This window comes from Hyaena hyaena, unplaced genomic scaffold (assembly GCF_003009895.1).
Source record: "Hyaena hyaena isolate Hyena2069 unplaced genomic scaffold, ASM300989v1 scaffold_43, whole genome shotgun sequence".
Lineage (NCBI taxonomy): Eukaryota > Metazoa > Chordata > Mammalia > Carnivora > Hyaenidae > Hyaena > Hyaena hyaena.
The window spans coordinates 910079-934153 of NW_024080675.1; positions in this window are offsets into that span (position 1 = coordinate 910079).

Consider the following 24075-nt stretch of genomic DNA (forward strand, 5'->3'; position numbering starts at 1 on the left):
GTTTTGAGAGGCATGCAGTGTGCAGTTGGGTAGTGCAGTCTGGAAGGAAAGAGATCCAGCTGAACATAGAGGTCTGAGAGTCAGCAGTAAAGAGAGAGAAAATGAGCTCTAAGAATACTCTTGTTCTCTTGTGCAGAGTGTGTAGAATAAGAAGGAGGGTGAGAAAACCCCGAGGGTACCCATATTTGAGAAAGCTACAGAGAAAGAAGGTGGCATCTGATGATGGCATGTTAACAAGATGGGACTTTAACCTGAGGTCAGTGGAGAAACTGAAGAACGTTTGAAGAAACGATGTCATGTTGAAAGTAATGCTTTTACCCAAAGCACTGGGTGGGGGAAGTGGAGGCCAAAGAAACTGATTGGAGTTGAGAACAGGTGTCCAGGTGATAAGGACCTGCCTGAGTGGTACTAAACAATCTGTCAGCGTCACCTGTGAAGCTTATTTACATGGAATTTTAGGGGTGCCTGGGTGGTTCAGTAGGTTAAGCATCCAACTTTGGCTCAGTTCATGATCTCACAGTTCATGAGTTCAAGCCCTGCATTGGGCTCTCTGCTGATGGCTCAGAGCCTGTAGCCTGCTTCAGATTCTGTATCTCTCTGTCTCTATCTCTCTTTCTCTCAAAAATAAATAGATATTAAAAATTTTTTAAAAATAAACTATATGGAATATTGAAAAATTCCCAAGTGTCAATCCAACAGCTCCCCCCGCCCCCGACAAACTCAGTTTATACCTAATCCTCCATTCCTTGATGATCACTGGCTTAAACTAAAAATGACCTTGGGAATAGATGTGAGGAACATTACAAAAGGAACACTAGAGAGAATTGACTAAAGCAGTGAGTTGGCAAGTCAAAAGGAAGAATTACAAATGATAGCAATGCTTTGAATTGGGTGACCAGAGGAACTGGGGGCCTTAAGCAAAAAGTCCAAAGGCTGAGCCAGTTTTCTTTTATGGGAGGTAAAGCAAAGAATGTCCAAGGAAGGAAGGGCAGGGAAGCAAAGATGAATCTGAGGCTATATATGTTGAATTAACAGAGTTCTTTAAGGTCATTGAGGCTGGAGAGCTGGATCTTCATTTTATTTTATTTTTTAAGTTTTTTTTTAACGTTTATTTATTTTTGAGAGACAGAGAGACAGAGTGTGAGCAGAGAAGGTGCAGAGAGAGAAGGAAACACAGAATCAGAACAAGCCCCACGCTCTGAGCTGTCAGTACAGAGCCCAACACAGGGCTCGAACCCACGAATTGCGAGATCATGACCTGAGCCAAAGTCAGCAGCTTAACCAACTGAGCCACCCAAGTGCCCCCTGGATCTTTATTTTTAAAAAGAGGTGATGACATGTTGTATATTAATTTGGGGAAAGATGAAGATTAGCCTGGTCTGACAGCCTGGAGTAGCTCAGCACAAAGAAAGAAATTACACAAACAACACAAACTTATTTTTCCTCTGTAAAAAAAAAAATAATAATAATAATAATGACAGAAACAAATGGCTAAGGGATGTGTAGCCTGTCAAATGTCTCAGTAGATTTGATGCCAAATGGTCAGTAAGGCCGCACTGGAGAGGACAGGGGCCCAGCACAGCCTCTTTTTTTCTTTCTTTCTTTCTTTTTTTTTTTTTTTTTACAAATAGTTTATTGTCAAATTAGTTTCCACATAACACTCAGTGCTCATCCTCACAAGTGTCCTCCTCCATGCCCATCTCCCCCTCCCCCCCCCACATCCATCAGTCCTCAGTTTTTGTCAGCATTCAAGAGTCTCTCATGGTTTGCCTCTCTCCCTTTCCCCCTCCATTTCCGCCCTTCTACTCCCCCTTGTTCCTCCGTCAAGTTCCTCCTAATCCTCCTATACGTGCAAACATATGATATTTGTCCTTCTCTGCCTGACTTATTTCGCTCAGCATAACACCCTCAAGGTCCATCCATGTTGCTACACGTGGCCAGATTTCATTATTTCTCATTGCCATGTAGTATTCCATCGTATAGATAAACCACATCTTCTTGATCCATTCATCTGTTGATGGACACTTAGGCTCTTTCCATGTTTTAGCTATTGCCAGCACAGCCTCTTATATCTGCCGTGGCAGTGGGCCAAAGATCAGGAATAAGGCATCCCTCACTATTCACAAACAGAGCTCAGTGACCCCCTCCGAACATGCCATATGTGCACAAGCATGCACGTACACGCACACACATATACACACTCACTCTACCTGTGTCCTTAATCCTAACCATTTTGCGCACAAAACCATGGCCCAATCTCTTTACAATGCCTCTATAGGAGAAGTAAAAATCTACCTATCTACTCAGGATTTCCTCCCAGTTTCAAGCGAGGCCTATTGAAGATCTCCAGCTTTGCCGGCTTCTTGAATGGCTAAGGCCTTTTCTTGACCTCAAAAGCTAGGATTCACTGTCTTGCACTGAATTATAGTGGCTGTATTTCCCAGCTTACTTTGGGTCAAGAATATGGGATAGGACTGGAGAATGAACACAATTTGTGTAAGATATAATTCCAGTCCATGCACATGTTGGACTCCATATCTCAACATGAATTATTTGAGTACTAGTCTTCAAAAGAGAGAAAGTACTATATCCGGGTGCCTGTGTGGCTCAGTCAGTTAAACATGTGACTTCGGCTCGGGTCAAGATCTCATGGTTAGTGAGTTTGAGCCCTGCATTTGGCTGTGTGCTGACAGCTTGGAGCCTGGAGCCTGCTTCAGATTCTGTGTGTGTATGTCTCTCTCTCTCTGCCCCTTCCCCACTCATGCTCTGTCTTTTTCTGTCTCAAAAATAAATAAACATTTAAAAAAATTTTAAAAATAAAGTATTATATCAATTCAATCATTTACAGTACTGTTTCCTTCTATATGCTAAGAAATATATGCCATATGCTAGAAAAATAAAGGTGAAGAGGGCAAAGCTTTTGCTCTCTTGGATTTTGGAGTTTCATGAAGACGGAAAGTCAAACACACAGAGAATCACAGTATAAGTTAGGATAGGAAATGTACAGGGTACCTGGGTGGCTCAGTCGGTTAAGCATCCAACTTTGGCTCAGGTCATGATCTCATGGTTTGTGAGTTCGAGCCCCACATTGGGCTCTGTGCTGACAGCCCAGAGCCTATGCCCTGCTTTGGATTCTGTGTCTCCTTCTCTCTCTGCCCCTCCCTCGCTCACACTCTGTCTCTCTCTCTCTCTCTCTCTCTCTCTCTCTCTCAAAAATAACTAAACATGAAAAAAGAAGATAAGAAATACACAAACAAAATGCAATTAGAACTAAAGAAGGAAAGATAATATTCTGAGCGGGGAATGAAGAACAGGTGAGAAGGAGGAGTAGGCCTTTAAAATTAACCTTGAAGAATGCATAGAATTTCAGTGGGTAGATATGTAGAGGAAAGGTGGAGAACATTCTGGTGGGAGACAGCATGAGCAAGATTGCTGAGATGGGAATACATGTAGCATATTTGGAGAACAGAAACTAGATTAATTTGGCTGGGGTGTAGGAAAGTAATAGGAGATCAAGTGGAACACAGGTTGGGGGGCCTACCATAGAGGGCTTTGAATGCCAGGATAAGGAGTTTGTACTTAATTTTTTGGGTAGTGAGAAGCTGTTGCCAGATTTTGGAGTACAGCAGTGATTAATCAGAATGTAATGTGTTTAGCCCCCCAGCTGTTAGAGAAATAGGGGGGAAATAAAGGGAAGAGAGGTTGCAAGCAGAGAGAAATTTCTAGACTTGTTGGGTTTAACATGACAGTGGACTCTCTAAGTGAAGATGCTCATTAACACTTGGAATGAGGGTCAGTGTACAGAAGAAGTGTAAGGTTAAGGTCTCTGTATCCTTAGTTTCTTCATCTAGAAAACAGGGGCAACTATACTTACTTTGAGAGAGAATGCTCTGAAAAACACTACAGTGCCTGACTCATAATGGGCATGCGGGACAGAGCTGATGGTGGTTTGTGGTGGTAGCATTGGTAGTAGCTGTACAGTCAGTTCTTCCTTGGAACTCTGTTTTCTCCCCAGAATTCTGCCATGAGTTCAGGAAATAGAATCAAATGCCAAGCCCTTGCTTCAGCCAGAATTGCTCCTTCCCCAAGATGCCCAAGGGTATGTGTTTGGTCAAGCAGTTGTATTGGCTTCTTGGTCCCTTAAGATAATTCTAAGAGACCTCTCAGTCCCTGGTAAATAGACTTCTATTGAGTGTCTCTGTTTTGTCTGCTGTGTCCAGATATAGAAGCTCAGAAAAGCTATAACTCTGGATGAATGAACGAATGGAGCTTTCAACTGTAAAAACGTTATTGTTTAGAGATATCTGAAGAGTATTTTTAAATATTGTTACATATGTACACATACACATGCACACAAAACTTACACATATTCCATACATATATATATTATATATATATACATATATATATACACATACACACAATAAATAACATTTTATATATGTAAAAAATTTATAGGAGGGGTGCCTGGGTAGCTCAGTCAGCTGAGCATCAGACTCTCGATTTTAGCTCAGGTCATGATCTCATAGTTCATGCATTTGAGCCCCACATTGGGCTCTGTGTGGACAGTATGAAGCCTGCTTGGGATTCTCTCCCTCTAATCTCTCTTTTCCTCCCCCTCTTTCTCTCCCTTTCTCCCTCTATCTCTCTCAAAATAAAAACAAGCATTTAAATAAACTTATCTGCATGTAAATGCCCACACACTCAACCATGTAGCAATACTCTGTCCAATATCCAATGAAAAATTACTAGACATGCAAATAAGCAGAAATGTGGTTCATAAACAAGAAAAAAAAATCAATCAATAGAAACAGACCCAGAAATGCTAGAGATTATGCAATTAGGTGGCAAGAACTATAAAAGAGTTATCATAAACATGCTCAGGAATTTAAATAAAAACATGAAAATAATGGGGCGCCTGGGTGGCTTAGTCGGTTAAGCGTCCGACTTTCGCGTAGGTCATGATCTCGCGGTTCGTGGGTTCGAGCCCCGCGTCGGGCTCTGTGCTGACTGCCAGCTCGGAGCCTGGTGCCTGTTTCGGAGTCTGTGTCTCCCTCTCTCTCTCTGACCCTCCCCTGCTCACGCTGTCTCTCTCTCTCCTAGAAATAAATAAAAAAAATATTTTAAAAAAAACCATGAAAATAATGAGGGGTGAAATGGAAACTATAAAAAGAAATCTAGGGGTGCCTGGGTGGCTCAGTTGGTTAAGTGTCCGACTTTCGCTCAGGTCATGATCTCATGGTTCGTGGGTTCGAGCCCCACATCGGGCTCTGTGCTGACAGCTAGCTCAGAGCCTGGAGCCTGCTTCAGATTCTGTGTCTGCCTCTCTCTCTGACCCTCCCCTGCTAACACTGTCTCTCTCTTTCTGTCTCAGAAATAAATAAAACATTAAAAAAAAAATCTAATGGACCTTCTAGAGCTGAAAAATATCTAAAATGAAAAATTTATTACATGGGCTTAAGAGCAACTTAAACAATGCAGAAGAAAATATCAGTGGACTTGAAAATACAGCAACAGAAACTATTCACACTACAGAGAAGAAGAGGGCTGAAAAAAAAAGAAGACACTCTTGGAGACACATTAGAAAATGGTCAAAAATAGTGTAATTGAAATCCCAAAGAAGGGTGGGGAGAGCAACAAATAATATCTGAAGAAATAATGGTGGAACATTTTCCAAATTTGGTGAAAACTATAAACCCATCAATTCAAGAAATACAACAAATTCTAACTAGGATAAAAATCAATTTAGATAGAAAATTTACTCTGAATTTTTTCAACAATGGAGTGAGTTTCTGAATGGACCAATACCTAGAGGGGCTAATCCAGTGGAGAGAAGGAAAGATCTGTAAATTGGAGGCAACTATACAACTTGTGATGTGGGAAAGTAGAAACCAGCCCAGAAGACACAAACAGAAAGATGATTTAAAAAGAGAGAGAGAGAGAGAGAGAGAGAGAGAGGAGAGATGGGCCATCTGGAGAAATCAAACATGGAAGGTGCCAACATATTGCAGAGCAAGGAGAAAAACTCATGAGAATAAAAGAGGGTGGAGTGGTATCTCTAGGTTTCTCTCTCTCTCTTTCTTTCTTTCCTTCTGTCTCCTTGTCACTCTACCTCATTTGTGGACAACAGTTATCTCAGAATTGGATTTGAAGCTCCATTCTTTTCCCTATCCAGTCTATTCTGTAGTTCACTGCAGCCAGAATGGTCTTCCTAATGTAAAGAATCACATCATTCCTTTGTCAGACATCTTTAGAGAAATTGTTACCTTCAGCACTTCTTATGTGACTGCCAAAGGGATGGATCATGTCTCCCCACAATTAAACAGATATGATTTGGACCTCAGTTTCTCAAAGCTTCCTGTCTTAAGGCTTTATTCCCTACTTTATCTTGCTTTTATTGAGCCCAAGTCTCTGAGTTTATAGACTATAACTAGTAGAAGTGCTTTATGCTTCAATTCCCTTCTTTTGCTTCTAAGTGGATGCATGCCCATCCTTTTAGCCTCCTCCATGCCTGGAGTTGTTTAAGGCCTATGTTGGTGCTCTTACCCCCCATTGATAGACCTTGAACCTGGGAGGCCACCAGGAAGTCTCCTTGCAGCCAGAGCTCCTGGCAAGGAGAGGTTGAGAAAGAACTTAGAATCAGGGTTTGAATTATAGCTCCAATTCTTCTAAGAGACAGTTGAGAGCTATCTGTCTAATATGGTAGCCACTAGCCACATGTGGCTATTGAACACTTGAAATGTGGCTAGTAACTGAGGAACTGAATTTAAAATGGTATTTAATTTAAATGAAATTAAATTAAAAAAAAATTTTTTAAGTTTACTTATTTATTTTGAGAGAGGGAGACAGAGAGAAAGAATGGCAGAGGGGCGGAGAGAGAGAGAAAATCCCAAGCAGGCTCTATGCTGACAGCACAGAGCCCTACTGTATGGGGCTCGAACCCAGGAAACTTGAGTTGGAAGCTTAACCAACTGAGCCACCCAGGCACCCCTAAATTTAATTTTAATTTAAAACCTAAAGCATTCTAAATCATTTTCCTATTAAACACATTGTGAAAAATATTGTCATATTATAATATATGTATTGGGTGCATACATACACATAGGCACACCTCTGATCAAATTGGTATCCATGGATTAACTGGTTTGAATAAATTTTTTTACATGCCAATGTAATATTATAATACATTTATTTGAATATCTTATGTAGACAATGCAAGTTATGGGGATGCCCATATAAATCATAATTGGTAATAAAATCAAAATACTTATCTTAATTTTAATTATGATATCATAAATTGTGTTTCTAGTTGTAAAAAAATAAGTATGGAAAAAATTTCACTACTTAAAGTACAGACATACTACTGATGTAGAATTGAGTAGAGATGTAGAAGCTACTGTGTACTGGGGCACCTGGGTGGCTGAGTCGGTTAAGCGTCCGACTTTCGCTTAGGTCATGATCTCGCAGTTTGTGGGTTCGAGCCCCGCATCGGGCTCTGTGCTGACTGCCAGCTCAGAGCCTGGAGTCTGTTTCAGTCTGTGACTCCCTCTCTCTCTGACCCTCCCCTGCTCACACTGTCTCTCTCTCTCTCTCTCTCCTAGAAATAAATAAAACATTAAAAAAAAAAAAGCTACTGTGTACTTTAAGCCAGTAAAGAGAAAAGAGACTCAAAGAAGAAGGGCAAATTTCAAAATGATTGGCAATTGCAATTTGTTACAGCAAAGCAAAATGAAAACACTACTTGTAAAAATGATTCAAAAAAATTTTTTTAAATGTTTACTTTTGAAAGAGACAGAGTACAAGTGGGGGAGGGTCAGAGACAGAGAGGAAGACACAGAATCTGAGGCAGGCTCCAGGCTCTGAGATGTCAGCACAGAGCCCGACTTGGGGCTTGAACTCGGAACAGTGAGTTGATGACCTGAGCCAAAGTCGGATGTTCAACTGACAGAGCCACCCAGGCACCCCAAAAATAATTTTAAAGATAATAAAGTGGGCAATATTAGGAGATAGTTTCAACAAATACACAGTGAATTTGCTAAAAAGTTTCCTCTCAACAGTCAAAAGAGAATCGATATTTGTTGCCTGAAATGAGAATTAAATGTTCAACAAATATTTTAAAAACAATTGTTAGCAGGATCTGAACTTCTAACTTTGGCAGCTTTAAGATGACGTAGATTCTTATACAAAAAAGGAAATCATTTTTACATGGATAAATAATAAAATAAATTATTATTTCAGTTATGAAGATTTTTGTTGGGAAAGCATATGAAAAAAGCTGAAAAAGACATTTTACAAAAAATTAAAGCTCTTCAGTTAAGCCTCTAAACAATTGCCCACTGGATACGAAATCTTCATATAAAGTTCAGCTGATTCAGTGAAAAATGGGAAGGACTTTCTTCGCCATTGGAGAAATCATGCCATGTATGAGACACTGTCCAATTCATACTTTGGATGTATTCTGTCGCCAAAGACTTTCAGACTTATTTGAAAAAAAAAAAAAAAGAGTCTTATTTCACAGCCTAAAAACTGAACTCACTGGTATAGATATGGTTGAGTCTTTTACATGTATCAAAGAAAAACTTCATCTGGATGTAAAATACAGTTTCCATTATAGCTCTGAGTGTCCCAACTATATTAAGTCAGAAGTCTGAATTCACTGAAATTAAAAAAAAATTTAATGTCTAGTTTTTAAAGAGAGACAGAGCATGAGTGGAGGAGGGGCAGAGGCAGAGAGGGAGACACAGAATCTGAAACAGGCTCCAGGCTCTGAGCTGTCAGCACAGATCCCACCATGGGACTCAAACTCAGGAACAGTGAGATCATGATCTGAGCTAAGGTCAGACACTTAACTAACTGAGCCACCCAAGTACCCTGGGATTCACTGAAATTTTAAAGCAAGAAACTGATCTTTTTCCTAACTGCTTCATTCTTCTTGTCTGATACATATTGGAGACATTTGTATTCAGTTTTCTGAACAGTGTCATGGATACAGTGGCTAAAATTGTTCTATAAATGTGCAAGTGCTATGAATTATCAGCTTGTGGAACTATAGAAACAGTAAATGAATGTGATGATCTCGTTTTTTTCCAATGCTCATTAGTTGAGTAGAGGACCTTTACAAAGATTTATGATACTGTTAATCCATTTCTCAAAATGAAAGGAATACCTGTCAAATATTCAATAATCAAAGACAAAAAAATAGTAGTGTGATTTACATTTTCTTTTTAAAATTTTTTTAGTGTTTATTTCTGAGAGAGAGACAGAGTACAAGCGGGGGAGGGGCAGAGAGAGAGGGAGACACAGAATCTGAAGAAGGCTGCAGGCTCTGAGCTGTCAGCACAGAGCCCGACATGGGGCATGAACTAATGAACTGTGAGGTTATGACCTGAGGACAAGTTGGACTCAACCAACTCAGCCACCCAGGTGTCCCATGCATTTTCTTACTGAATATCACATTGCATATGAATGAGCTAAATTTGAAATTCTAAGGAAGGAAAAATTTATTTGCTAGAAAGTACAAGAATTTATGATCAGATGGAAATTTTTTATAATATAAATCAATAACAATAATTTAACCCATTTTCTAGCAAGAATTAATATACAGAGGGTATTCATTATAAGCAATATTATGTAAATTAGCTATTAAAAACTAAAAAGTATGAACATTTTACTAATATTGATTAATTTATAGTTGCTTTTAATTTATGCAATACTCATTTGATTTCAATGTTAATACTACTGAGTTGACATAAGAGTTGGTGAATTATTTAACTTAAACAGTTTTGAAACGTATACGATTTGCTTCAAAGTCAAATCATTCTAAAACACAGGAACCAGTTTTGACAATATGGATGTAAATATTTTAAAAATGATTTTCGGAACTGAACCCAATTATTGGAAAACTTTTAGGTTTGTTTGGAAAAACTTGGGTATGTGAGTCTACTTTTTCAGCTGTAAATTATATGAAATATAAATACAGATAAAATATTTCTGATGCATACTTAGCATTTTAATTGAAATGTGCTCTACATTTAAAAATACATGCTAGAATGTAGAAACTAATTTGACAATAAACTATTTGTAAAAAAAAAAAAAATACATGCTAGATTTAGAAGATTTCATTCACATTTAAAGATGTGAAACAAGGGCGCCTGGGTGGCTCAGTCAGTTAGACAACCAACTTTAGCTCAGGTCATGATCTCATGGTTTGTGGGTTCAAGCCCCACATCAGGCTCTGAGTAGTCAGCTCAGAGCCTGGAGCCTGTTTTGGATTCTGTCTCCCTCTCTCTGCACCGCCCCCACTCATACTCTGTCTATCTGTCTGTCTGCCTCTCTCTCTGTCAAAAATAAATAAGCATTAAATTTTTTTTTAAATTGTGAAACATAGAATTAATTTTATTGATTACATTATTGAAATGTTAATATTTTAGAGGTATTCGGTTAAGTGTATGTAGTATTAAAATTAATTTTACCTCTTTTTACATTTTAACGTGGCTACTAGACCATGTAAACCTAAATACGTGTCTCACATTGGTGGTGTGTATTATATTTCTCTTTATTTTCCAGTTTTATTGAGCTAAAATTGACATGCAACACTGTATCATATTTTTATTGGCATCTCTGCTTTAGAGTAGAGGCTTCAGGCTCTCCAAACTGGGCTCTGAAACCAGGCAGTCTGATTGTGAGTCTAGGTGCAGACACTTCTAGATGTGTACCTTGGGCAAGCTGTTTAACATCTCTGTGCTTCAGTCTTTTCCATCTATAAATGAGGATAACAATAGTTCTTACGGTAGTTATAAGAATACTTAAATTGTGTCTGGCACATAGTAATTACCATGTGTAATAGCTATTGTTATCATTATTTTGATTATGTATTAACTCTGTGACCTTGAGAAGCTCCTTAAGCGTAATTTACTCATATCTAAAATGGTGACAACAACACCTATATCCCTTTCTTCTTGAACTAATGAGATAATATATGTAAAACTTCTTGACAGGTTGTAGGTGACCACTGTGTGCTTGCTGAATCTTCCAGATCTTAGCTGGCATTCAGAAGTCTCTATAATCTGGTTCAGCACACCATTCTTAAATTCAATAGTGTGTGTAAGAGCCAATTGCAAACTATAAGGTGCTCATGAGTTGTTAAACATTTTTATTATTCTCCACCATGAAACTTCTCCTTTGAGTATTTTTTTCTCTAAACTTGCCCTACTTGGGGCCTCTATCATTGAACCCTTTTACCATCTAGACTCAACTGAAGGTCCATTCCTCTCTGAGGACCCCAGTGTGGACTCCAGCCCCAGTATGATCTCTCTTTCCTTCTAAATTCCTGAAATATTTCCCACCCATTGTGTATATGCGGTATTTACTCATATACTACCTTGTACTGTTGTTTAAAGTAATCATGGATACATCTCTCTGGTCAGATTAGCATAAATGTTTTATAGTTTATGAATTCCCCAATAACACACGAAATATTTAAGAAATATCTGGCCAGTAAGTGGAAACATTTGGAAAAATGAGAGGGGGAAAAAGAGTTTTGACTGGGGAGAGCCAAGTATCCTCTACAAAGAACAAAGAGTACACTGAAGAGAGGAAGTTTTAAGTAAAACTTTGAGATAAGCATGAAAGGGCCGGACAGAGCAGATGTGGGAAGTGAGAAGGGTAAAGAGGGTAGGACGGAGCAAAGGTCAGGGAGCAAAGTGGACACCCATCCCGAAGGAAGGTTCTAGAAATCTGGGTACAGCTCCTTCTTCCTACAGTCCCTCCAACAGCTATTTCTACCCACATCCAATTTTAGAAAGTGACACAAGGTCTCATCGCAATCAGTTCTCTTGCCGATTTCAGATGGCTTATTTCCAGAGCTGCCTTCTTCTGGCTCTGGGAGTGTTCCCCACACCCAGGTATTTAAGATATCTGGAATCCTTCCCTCCGCATTAGTGTTTACTGACCACCTGAAGGGAAAGGAGTTCAGGTGCCCTCCTCTCCTGCCTCTGCACTCACAAATCCCCCTGGGCACTCTCTCAGGAAAAGACACCTTACTTACTGCCTGGGTCACTGTAGAATCCACGCACAGGGTCTGTTCTATAACAGGCACCTCATAACCACTGGATGAACTAATGTCAGTGGATTCCTATTTGGGCCACAGCAAAGGAAAAACACAGCTAATGGAGGGAAAAAACCCCGTTGTTCAACCATGACTCATGGGCTTAACTCTCAACACAAGGTTCAAGTTTATGTTGCATTTTTGTGGCTCCAAGGTGAGGGTGAATTGGCAAGCAGAAAGGGAGACAGCATGGTAGGAATCAAGGAAGGCATGATTCAGGCCTCATTGCTAACTTCAGTGTGAATTTGGTACCAACTCATTTGGTTTTGCAAAATACAGAGGTGCCGTCCCATGTCAAAATGCTATTACTCTAAAGTTATACTGTTGTCATTAGGTATGATGCACTAATGACAATCATAATTGGAAGGGGACTGACCCTTCGCAGGGAAAGGGTCACTAATCACTGGACTTGAGGAAGTAGGACATCTCAGATCTGGTTACCTGAGCTACCTGGCTCAGGGTCCTGTGACTACCAGAGGCCAGTTTCCACAGGGAGGCACCCCATTCAGCACTCATTCATGCTCTTTCCATCCACCCAGGCACAACCAGTATCTTTCTCTCTCTTTCTTTCTAACTTTATTCCCAGCCCCCAGGCCGAAATCTGATTATATAATTAAGCACTCAGTAAGTGTTCTCCAATGCTGATTTTTAATGAAGTTGGCCAATGCTGCTTCCTGTTTTGAAAGACACATTTCAAAAAGCTGTGCCCCCAATACTCACTGCTTCTTAGAAATCAAATGGGCATTTTAACCAGTTTAAAGGAAGAATAATCATATGTAAATAGGTTAAAGTTCTCACCAAAGAGACGGTAGCTGTTAAAAAGAGAAACGCTAGTAGCAGAATATAATTGTGATACAAAAACTAGTACTGGTCTCTCTCTCTCTCAATCTCTCTTTCTCTGTCTCTCTCTTTCTGTCTCCATCTATTTAGTCTAACCTACCAATTTTCAGATTGCTTTGGGTTAATATAAAAAAGATCATGAATATGGTGACTCCTATGGGATTTTGGAATGGAAGGTAAAAGATATCTGCAAGACTTTTGAAGGCCTCTTCCTAGCAAATCACTTCTCAGTCTCCTGAGTACCCTTGAAGAACACCATGGGATAAATTCTAGAAATTTACATAGAGGCCTTTAAGTTCTATGCCAGGCCTGCTTGTATTCCTTAGTGGAAGTAGAATCAGGTTGCCCTTCCCAATCTTCTCGGTGTTCATACCAAATAGTACAAGAGGAAAAGGGAGAGAGAAAGGTTGGACAGGTGAGAGTATTATGAGAAATGGTTGGCATTCGGGAGAGAAGTTGTAGTTATTCTCCATAAACTATTCTGTCTTCTCACCCTAGATCCATGACTGACTACCAACTGCTGGAGGATTAAACTCCAACACTATTATTTGCGTACTTAAAAATCTTTCATCCCAAGGTTGTTTGCCACTGTATCCTTGGTTTACCATTCAAAGTTGGTCCTACCTATGACTTTAAATTCATTTCTCAACGCTCCCTACCCCACATCATGTGCTCTCTCCTTTCAATGTTTCTGCCATGCTGAATCCTCCCTCAGAATGCTCTTTCCCACCTTCTCCACCTTCCATCTTCTGCTTGTTCTTTAAGATAAGTCAGGGTGCTGCCATCCCTGATACCCCCTTGAGTTTGGTCTTCCTCCTCTGTTAGCTCTGAGGACCCTGTAGATCTCTATCATAGTCTTTATTACAGGATCCTGTAATCACCTCTTCACTTTACTGTGGCCCTGACTAGACTGGACCATAAACTCTTTGAAGGTGAGACTATGTATTAACCATCATTGTATTCTGGTGCCTTGCACAATGCCAGTCATTAATAGAAGCTCAATAAATGTTCAACTAATGAATTCGGTATAGGAGGAGGATAGAACTATCCCAATCAACTAGCATTGGTATGGTGCCTTAGAATTCACCTGGCTTTGTATCCAGTTCTCTCCTGGGCACAAACTTAAGCCCCTGGGTCACTCTGTGACCTGGGCCCTGTGTCCACACAGACTCAAGATTATTCTCTCGTCTCTCTCCTCTGTTGGAAATCTGTTTTCTGTTTAAACCCACTTGGTTCTTTTCTATTCATGTCTTTACCCTCCCCCCACATCATTATGTGTACTGTATTTGTACATGTTTCTGAGTCTTTGTGCATTACATGTTTCCTGTCTCCTCCACCGAGGTCAAAGTTTGACAGATGGCCATGGCTCTCCACCAAGTCCACTGCAGTGCAGTATGCCGAGTGGAAGTTGCCTCCTTAACTGGTCCAAAGCCTGTTTGGGACAATTCACAAACCCTGCATTCTTAGCCGTCAGTGGAAGAGGCCAATTTGTACAGCTTTCCCCATGGCTATTCATTTTCACTGTATACCCAGCCCTGTATTGGATCTATGCCGAACTACTGAACACTGAGAGATTTCACTACTGTCTCTGGGACATTTGATGAGGAGGTATGTCATGACCTCAACAAGTTCAGAAAATTAAACAAAACATGATATTTCAACTGGGTTGGAATACCCCTAACTATTACCCAGTATAACTTTTGGGGGAGAAGGAGTAAATATTGAAGTTTGGCCTTTCAGGGATTGGGATTCACTAAAACACTAGATCTCTATCGTATATAGAAAACTCTCTTTATATGAGGCTATAACTCTTGCTAATCCATCTGTAGGGTATATGCTTTCATGGCTTACTTATTTGTTTTGTTTTATTTTGTTTTGTTTTGTTTTGTTTTTTTAGAGGGCTATATTAAACCACTTTTGTTCTCATGCAGTGGTCTGCACTTGAGAAAGGCTGGCCCAAATCAGGACTACCATTTGTGACCACAGGATGGAATGGAAGTGAACTGATCGACAAAAGAATCAGAAATGTGACCTTGGCCCTATTACCACTCATCCAAGTAGGAAACGGGCCCAGAGGCCTGGCAAGGCTGGAACCTGGTGGCTGCAAACTTGAGAAAGAGCAGGCTACCCTGCAAATGACCAGTTCCAGGTCCTGATGGCTTCTGGGGCAGTCTGACCCCAGATCCCTGGTGAGCAGCTTCCTCCCAAAAACAGTTTCCTATTTGAAGTGCCCTTCCCCACTTTAGCAGGTGGGAATAAGTCATGCTAAATGTCTTTCAAGCAGTGTGACATGATGGTTAAGAGCAGGGGATTGAGAATCAGGCATACCCAGCCTGCATTCCAGCACAGCCACCTGGTCGCTATCTGGTCTTGGGCAGGTTGCTTCACATCTCTAAACCTTATTTCCTTGTGTTTACAAAGCGGATGATGATAGCACCTACTTCATGTGTGTGGGGGTGGTTTACATGAGAAAAGGCATGTAGGCGCTTAGCACTGTGCCTGGCATGACATTGAGAACTCACTCAATGGTAGCTCTCCTTTCTGTATTAATGATATTAACAACAGTCATGATAAGAAGTCATATTTAAAATGATTAAGGCAAGACAGGACCCAGGTCAGGTGCACTCCCAGGCCACTACCCCAGTGCCTCCTGCCTGCCTTCTTCCAAGGTGACCCAGCTCGGCGGTGCCAGCTCTGCTCAGGGCTGCTGAGTGAGGTAAGAAATTCGGCCAGGATCAGGCCGCCTGGGCATGACCCCTGAGCTGCAGCTGCGGGAGGAGGAGCCCAAGGGGCAGGGGAGAAATGGGGTGTGAGTGGGCTGGCTAAGACTCTGGCGAGGAAGTGGGTTTGTGGCGGGGTGAGGGCGGGGTGAGGGAGAGGGGAGGGGCAGAAGTTGAGAAGGTTTAGCCGGAAGGAAGGCAGTTGAGAAAAAAAATAATCTACCTTGTGTCTCATTGGCTTCTCGGTATCATTTTCTGGAAATGGAGAATCAGAAAGAAACCAACACGAGGCTTCTGGGGTGTCACAAAATGTCAGACCTTACTCTCTGACTTTTGTGGGGAGGGTAGTTAGGGGGTGTCTCACTACTGTCCTACCTGCTTCTCCAAAGAGGGAGAAATGGGCTGGGTTTTAAAAAGTGGTCAGGCTGTCAGACCAAGATCTAATGTGCCTCTTTTACCCTAAAAGCCTCGTTGCACAACCCAGCGTTATTTCCACAGGCGGCTGAAGTAATTCTGCTCTTGAAATCCTGCCCCATGTGACTTTTTTTTTTCTTGTTTGTTAGCTCAGTGATTAAATAATCATGACAGAACAGTTCCTCAGTTTTGCGGGGCACCGACCCGAGCGGTCATCAGCACCTACCACACATTTCCAGAAAGGGCTCGCTGTGTCCAGGTACTTGAGGCTGGAGTAACAGATCTGGTCCCCACCTGCAGGGAGAGCCTGATCTAATGTCCTTCCCCAGCCATCAGGTATCCAACCAAGATGCAGCTCGGTGCAAACTGAATTACCTGCTGGAACTGTGCCCCATGGAACCCCGAGAAGGTTCTCCTATCACAACAGGAAGCCAAAGTCAAGGGAGAGGAGGATTTCAAAAGCAAGGTTTCTTCAGCATCTTGGAAACACTCACCTGCTCCCCACTCTCCCCCCCATTTTGCATCTTATCTCTGCTCAGTGAGTACTGTTTCGGATCCGTTTTGGACTTCAGTCTCCAAACTTGACTCAGGCTTTATTTTGGGGAGGGGAGGCAGAAGTGAAAGATTTAACCAGTCAGTGTACTGGACTCTAAATCTCCTCACCTCCCCCTGAAATGGCCTTGAAACTGTTTATTCCTTGAGATGTCAGAGTTCGGTTGTTCTGCCCTCATCTCAAATTTTGCACATTCAAAATCAACACTTCATCTACATCTTCAAAATCAGCCTCGATCCCCTCACCTCGATTAAACAGTAGTACCACCATCTGCCCAGCTGTTCAAGTTAATCTCTGACTCAGGGCACCTGGGTGGCTCAGCCAGTTAAACCTCCAACTCTTGATTTCAGCTCAAGTCATGTTTTCATGGTTCATGAGTTCGAGCCCCATGTTGGCCTCTGCCCTGACTGCACAGACCCTGCTTGGGATTTTCTCTCTCCTTCTCTCTGTGCCCCCTGACACCCCAATAAATAAATAAACTTAAAAAAAAAAGTTAATCTCACAACTGCTAGCTTCAAAACGGGCACCAATACATTTGTCTGACTTCTTGATTCTTCTGAAATGTCACTCTTGGGGGGGGGTTAATCACAGTCACCCTCACATGGTCCCAGCCTTTATCACTTCCTCATGTCTCTGTAACAACCCCCTACCAGACTTCTCGACTCACTCCAGCATGTCAAAATTAATTCACCTGGAGTTCAGATTTCGTCACTCTTTAATGCACAGAAGCCGCATCACCACTTAGGGTGCAGAGTGCAGCCAGACACCCAGCTGGCCATTCTCCACATTCATCTGAGGTCTGGCTGCCAGCTCACCCCCACTGCAGTCTCCCCACTCCCCCAAAGACACCCACTGCTCCCACCAGGCTGCTTTTAGTACTGCACTCTGCTTGGTGTGTGGCAGATGCTAGTTCTTGGGTAGGGGGAGAGGGAGGGAGGGAGGGAAGAAGGAGGTACTCAGCTTCATCTCCTCCACCAGCCATTATGGTCCTTACCACTTGCACCCTCCTGGGAGCTGTTCTGGGTCTACACCATTCCTTACAAAACAAACAAGCAAACCCAAAAACTTTTATCATGAAAATTTCCAAACTTATGTATAAACCTCTCATGAACCATTTTGTCAGCTTTCAACAGCCATCAAGTTTTGCCATATTGTATTTCATATTTCATCTACTCTCCCTCCATATTTTTGTGGACCTATTTTAAAGCAAATTCCAGACGTTATGTCAATTTATTCCCAAACATCTCAGCATGCACCTCAAAAAAGGACATTTTTTTAACATAGCCACAATGCTATTCTCACACCCAATAAAATTGCTAATTCATTCCTATCATGTATTTCTCAGTCTATAGTCAAACTTTTCAAATTGCTTAAAAAATCATTTTTAGAGTTGAGTGTATTTTAATCGGGATTCAAACAACAACATGCTTTCTCATTGTATTTGGTTATGTCTGTGAGTTCTCTTTCAACACCTTTTAAACAGAAGAATCCCTCCTCTACTTTCTCCTCCCTGCCATGGACTAAATAAATAAACAAACCAGGTTAACCGTTCTGTACAATGCCTAACATTCTCGATTTGGGTGATTACTTCCTTGTGGTATCATTTACGGACCACTCATTTCAACCCTTTATACATTGCCTTACCCTGTCTTTGACCTAATTTGTGTGTGAGTGAGTATGTACGGCTTCTTCTGGCGGAAGTACAAACTCCCAAAGGAAAAGTGGTGTGTGTGTGTGTGTGTGTGTGTGTGTTTGATTTCAGATCTTCAATAAATACTTGCTAAATGGCATTTATTAAGCACTACTGTCTGCAGAATTGTGGACTAGAGAGAGACATATAGAAAGAAAGAGACGGATTCCTAACCATGATGTTGCCAGTGCTGTTCATTATATAGGACAGTGGTTCTTCAACTTGAACAAGCATCGGAACCAACTGGAGGGCTTGTTAAAAACATAGATTGGGGGCTCCATTCCCAGAGTTCCTGATTCATTAGGTCTGGGATGGGTGTTGGGAATTTGTGTTTCTAATAAGCTCCCAGGTGATGCTGCTGGTCCAGGGACCAAACTTTGAGAACCACTAATATCAGATGTGAGCCTCAGCAAGGCTTCCACAGTCCCCACTGCCCAGCCCTTTAATGCAGTTTTGATTCCCAAAGCTGCCCATTTCTGAGGCCCAGGGTGTGACCTGAGTGGTCTAAAATTTGCAGTGGTGAGGAGCTACTTTGAAGACATGTTTCTGGTGGAGAAGGGTGAAATGAGGAGCCTGACTGTAGGGTAGAGGAGTGGCTTCCTCACATGGAGGAAGGGATCAGCAGGTTCTGTGAGTCACAGGAAGTCGGAGAGGAGTGACAGGCAGCAGGGGCCTGCCTGGATCTTAAAAGCTTCAAGCCATGGTCTCTGCGTATAAAGTGTATGCCTGCAGCCTTGCCCTGTACTGCAGTTCACAGCGGCCCTGGGATTTCCACAGGCAGGACATGGCTGAGGTTTTTGCTAAGGCTCTGGCTCCAGTGTTGCATCTAGATACGGAAAGGAAATATGCCCTTTGAAAGGAGTGGGAACAATGAGAAAAATTGAAAGTGTTTTAAGAGCATCCTAGACTCAGAGTGACTAAATAAAAAACCTTATTATTTTGCTCAACACACTCAACTAGGCTTTTCCCTATCCCAGGCTTATGTCTTTCCCTGCTGATAGCAGCCAGCTATCTCTTGGTGTTTTCCTTATGATAATTCCTCTTACTTCAGCTTCTTATCCCCTACCTCTTTCTTGGGGGGGACAGACTCCCTTATCTACCTCTTCAATGTGGACATTCACCCTGTTCTAGACTCAGCCCTCATTTCTTCTCACTATATATACTCTCCCAGAGAAACACTAGCTACTTTTTGAGAGACAGACAGACAGACAAAGCATGAGCAGGGGAGGGTCAGAGAGAGAGACACAAACAGAATCTGAAGCAGGCTCCAGGCTGTGAGCTGTCAGCACAGAGCCCAATGTGGGGCTTGAACCCACAGACTTCAAGATCATGATGTGAGCAGAAGTCGGACACTTAACTGACTGAGCCACCCAGGCTCCCCACTAGTTACTTCTTTAGCTTCAACTTTCCACCCATATGTTCATGGCTCCCCCCAAAATATCTGCACCCCAGACCACTCTCTTGAGCTCCAGACCATACCCCAACTTCCTGCTAGATGCCTCCATAGGTAGCATGCTCAGTATATCAAATCTAACTTATTTTCTCCATCTCAACATTTGTCTCTTCCTCTGGCCTTGGACCCCATCATCGAAGATGGGGTTACCATCTTCTAAGTTGTTCAAGCTTGAAATCAGGGAGTTTTTCTTCAATTCTTCTCTGTTCCTCGCCCTCCCTCTATCTAATTGTTCACCAGGCCCCGATTTTCACTCCTGAAATATCTTTATAATTCATATCCTCCTTGCAACCTCCCCTGCCTTTGATGTAGTTTCAATTCTCACTATCTCTTTCCTGAATCATTGCTAACTAAGCACTGTGTGTTTACTATGCACCAGGAACGGTGCTCAAACACTTTGAAACCTTCTCTGATTTAAGTACAAGCTAATAACATCTCTGTTTTACAGACAAGAAAATCAAAGGCTTAAAGATATTAAGAAATTTGTCCAAGGTCCCCTGCTCGCTGGTACATGTCCTGCACCATGTTGGGTGCATATTAGAATCAACTGGGGAGGGCACCTGGGAGGCTTAGTTAGTTGGGCAGCCGACTTCAGCTCAGGTCATGATCTCATATTTCATGGGTTTGAGTCCTGCATAGGGCTCTGTACTGACAGTTCAGACCCTAGAGCCTGCTTCGGATTCTGTGTCTCACTCTCTCTCAGTTGCCACCCTCCCTCCCCACCCCCGCACTTGTGCTCTGTCTTTCTCTGTCTCTCTCTCTCAAAAATAAATAAGCATTTAAAAAATTTAAAAAAGAGAATCAAATGGGGAGATCTTAAAGCCTACCATGTATCCAATCTGTGCCCCAGACCAATTAAATCAAAACGCTATCTACTATAGCTTCAACTTTCTACCCAGATGTTCATGGGTAGAAATATCTCCAGTTCAGACCTGTTTCTTGAACTCTGGGCTCTTTCCTTAGGTGATGCTCCTGGGCAGTCAGACTTGAGAACCACTGCTTTACTGCTTCTGTGCATAATTGCCTTCCTTGCTTCCCATCCTGCCCCACTTCGAACGTTCCTCCAGAATGCTGTCTCCTGTCCTTTTAAAACACCACCGTGATCACACTATTCCAAGGGCTCCCCTGTGCTGATACAATGAAGTGGATACTTCTCAGCGGAGCATCTATACCTCCATGGTCTGAATTCTCATCTGGGAGCTCCTTTCCCTTACTTTCTACCTGCAGCCACACCATACACTTGAGATTTCTAGTACTTTGCACCTGCTATTTGCTCAGCCTGAAGTGGCCTTTCCTGCTTTCTCTTCCTCAGCTTAACTCTCTAGCAAATAGCTTCTCTTTTTCCTTTTTTTGAGATGCAGTTAAAATGTCACCTCTACAACTTTCCTGGGTAGTATTAATGGCTTACCCTTTGTTCTCTTTTTAATGTGCCTCATTACGCTGAGTTGCAATGATTTATTTATACTCTGTCTCCTTCAAAAGCCTGTGAGTCTCAAGAAGATATGTGTCTTATTCATAATTTTGCCCCCAGGATCTAGCCCATATTAGGCACTCAGTAAATGTTGAATGAATGAATGAACGAATGAATGAATGAACTTCAAGACTCTTGCCAGCTTTTGCTGACTTCTGTTGCTGGGCTGTAGGGTCAAAAGCAGAGTCCTTGAGTCAGATGAGTCCAAATCCAGGTTCTGCCCCTTTACTAGCTGTGTGGCCACTCCTCCGATGCTAACTTTATTTACCTTGTCTATGATTTAGTCTCCTCATCTGTGAAATGGGGATATCGGTGGTGCCCACAACTTAGAATGGCTATGAGGCTTAAATGAGGTTAGTCCATAGCACTCAGTAATGTCCATTATTATTATTTGCTTAGAAAACAACTTTCTAGTATATTGTTAGCAGTTATGAAAAATCATATCCATATGTTTGCATGTGTGTATATAAATGTATGTGTGTGTGTGTGTATATATATAGAGAATATATATATATCGATATCTTCATCTATATATAGAGAGAGACATGGAAGAATATTCACTAAGGTAACACAGAGTAGAGTAGTTTTTTTTAACTTACATTTTTATTTATTGTTAGAGTGTTTTACAATAAATATTGATTTCTGTAAACACTTAGCCACTTCAATTCTCCAAATACAGCCACACACACACACACACACACACACACACACACACACAAACACTCTAACCTATAATATGCATATACAAACCCCACAAACTCACGTATAAAACACACAAATATGCACACTCCCTCAGGGGGCAGAAACTCTGAGTCCAGATGTGACCAGCCTCGGGGACATTGAGAACGTGCCTGTGCAGAGAACGTGTGGACCTCAGGCCATCTCTGGCTCTCCGCCAGTAGGGAGGGGTAGGCATGCTGCCAGCTCTGGAGCCAGGAAGTGACATTCCTATTCATCCAAGCCTTCAAGTAAACACCCAACCTGGGTGTCTGGAGACAGACCCCCTCCTCCTGCTCCCTGTGAAATGTGGGCCCTTGCAAGCGCAGGCTGACTGCACAAGTCTGCTTCTCAGGGTGGAGGACTGGGGAGAGGAGTAGAGGCCTCCAGCCCACAGCACAGCACACAAAGGGCAGTCAGGAAGTTTCTAGAGTAGAAAGGAACTAACTAACTGCTGTCAGAAAAATGATTTATTTTTATTCCTGAAAGTTTAGGAAATGCAAGAGGAACTGGCCGGAAGGAGCTCCCTTCTACACTTTAATTGGAAGTTCTTTATTTTTCCCCTGAAAGAGAAAACTTGTAATGACTTTTGAACTGGCTTTGATGCTTAAGCCTCAAGCTTACTGGAGTTTACAACAGCAACTATATGATCATAATCGGCCTGCTGCACGTTGGCATGTATTGTGACCAAGAATAAGCCGGTGGGTATCATATGGCCTCTAGAAATCAAACTTGCTTTCCTGTTGTGGGGAGCAAACGATGCCAACTATTAGGACAGAAATGAGGGAAATTTCTGGACCTGTGAACCATCCCCAACCTTTGGAGAAGGACTTAGAGAGACTGGCAGTAAATAGAACAGAGACTTGTCCAGGGTTGAAGACTCACACAGGTGGGCCCTGCTTGGCAGTAGCCCCAGGCCTCCATTAAGTTTAGAGTCAGCGTCGGGGCGCCTGGGTGGCTCAGTCAGTTAAGCGTCTGACTTCAGCTAAGGTCATGATCTCAAGGTTCATGAGTTCGAGCCTTGCGTCAGGCTCTGTGCTGACAGCTAGCTCAGAGCCTGGAGCCTATTTCAGATTCTGTATCTCCCTCTCTCTCTGACCCTCCCCTCTTCATGCTGTCTCTCTCTCTCTCTCAGAAATAAATAAAACGTAAAAAAAAATTTTTTAAAAGTTTAGAGTCAGCATGAGGAGGTCACAGGGTCAAGGCACTCCTATGGAAAAGAAGAGGGAATCCCTAATTCCCTAAAAAGATGTGATCTCTACCTTCAGAAGTCATTGTGATTGGGGAAATGAGATGGGCACTCATGAAATAATTAGAAAAAAGTCTCCTTCTATCTCCTTCAACCTTCTATCTTGGGCAGTAGAGACCCTAGGTACTGAAGAAGTTTACAGAAATATACAACTGACCAGGGCTACCACGTACAGCCACAGAGGTCCTACCACATACAATCTCCTTCAACACTTACATAACACTAATGATCCCAATCATCATCAGCCAAAAGAGGAAACAACACTACATTAATATCCAAAGTTTTACTAACTTGTGACTCTGGTGAATGAGGACCCCAGCCCCTCCTTCTACCGCCCCCAAGTTTCCCAGTTCTTTTGTTCATTCGTTCTCTGCTCCCTCCCTTCCTTCCTTTTTTCCTTTCCTTCTTTTCTTCCTTCGCTCCCTCCCTCCTTTTATTTATTTATTTTTTTAATGTTTTTTATTTATTTCTAGGAGAGAGAGAGAGAGAGAGAGAGCGTGAGCAGGGGAGGGTCAGAGAGAGAGGGAGTCACAGACTGAAGCAGGCTCCAGGCTCTGAGCTGGCAGTCAGCACAGAGCCCGATGCGGGGCTCGAATCCACGAACCATGAGATCATGAACTAAGCGAAAGTCGGACGCTTAACCGACTAAGCCACCCAAGCACCCCCCCCCCCTTTTAAAATTTAGCATTTTAAAGTGCACAGTTTTAGGGGCAGGCTCAGTCAGTTAACCAACTGGCTCTTGATCTCGGCTCAGGTCATGATCTCCTGGCTCATGGGTTTGAACTCCATGAGCTTGGGATTCTCTCCCTTTCTCTCTCTGCTCCTTCCCCATTTGTGGTCTCTCTCTCTTTCTCTCTGAAAA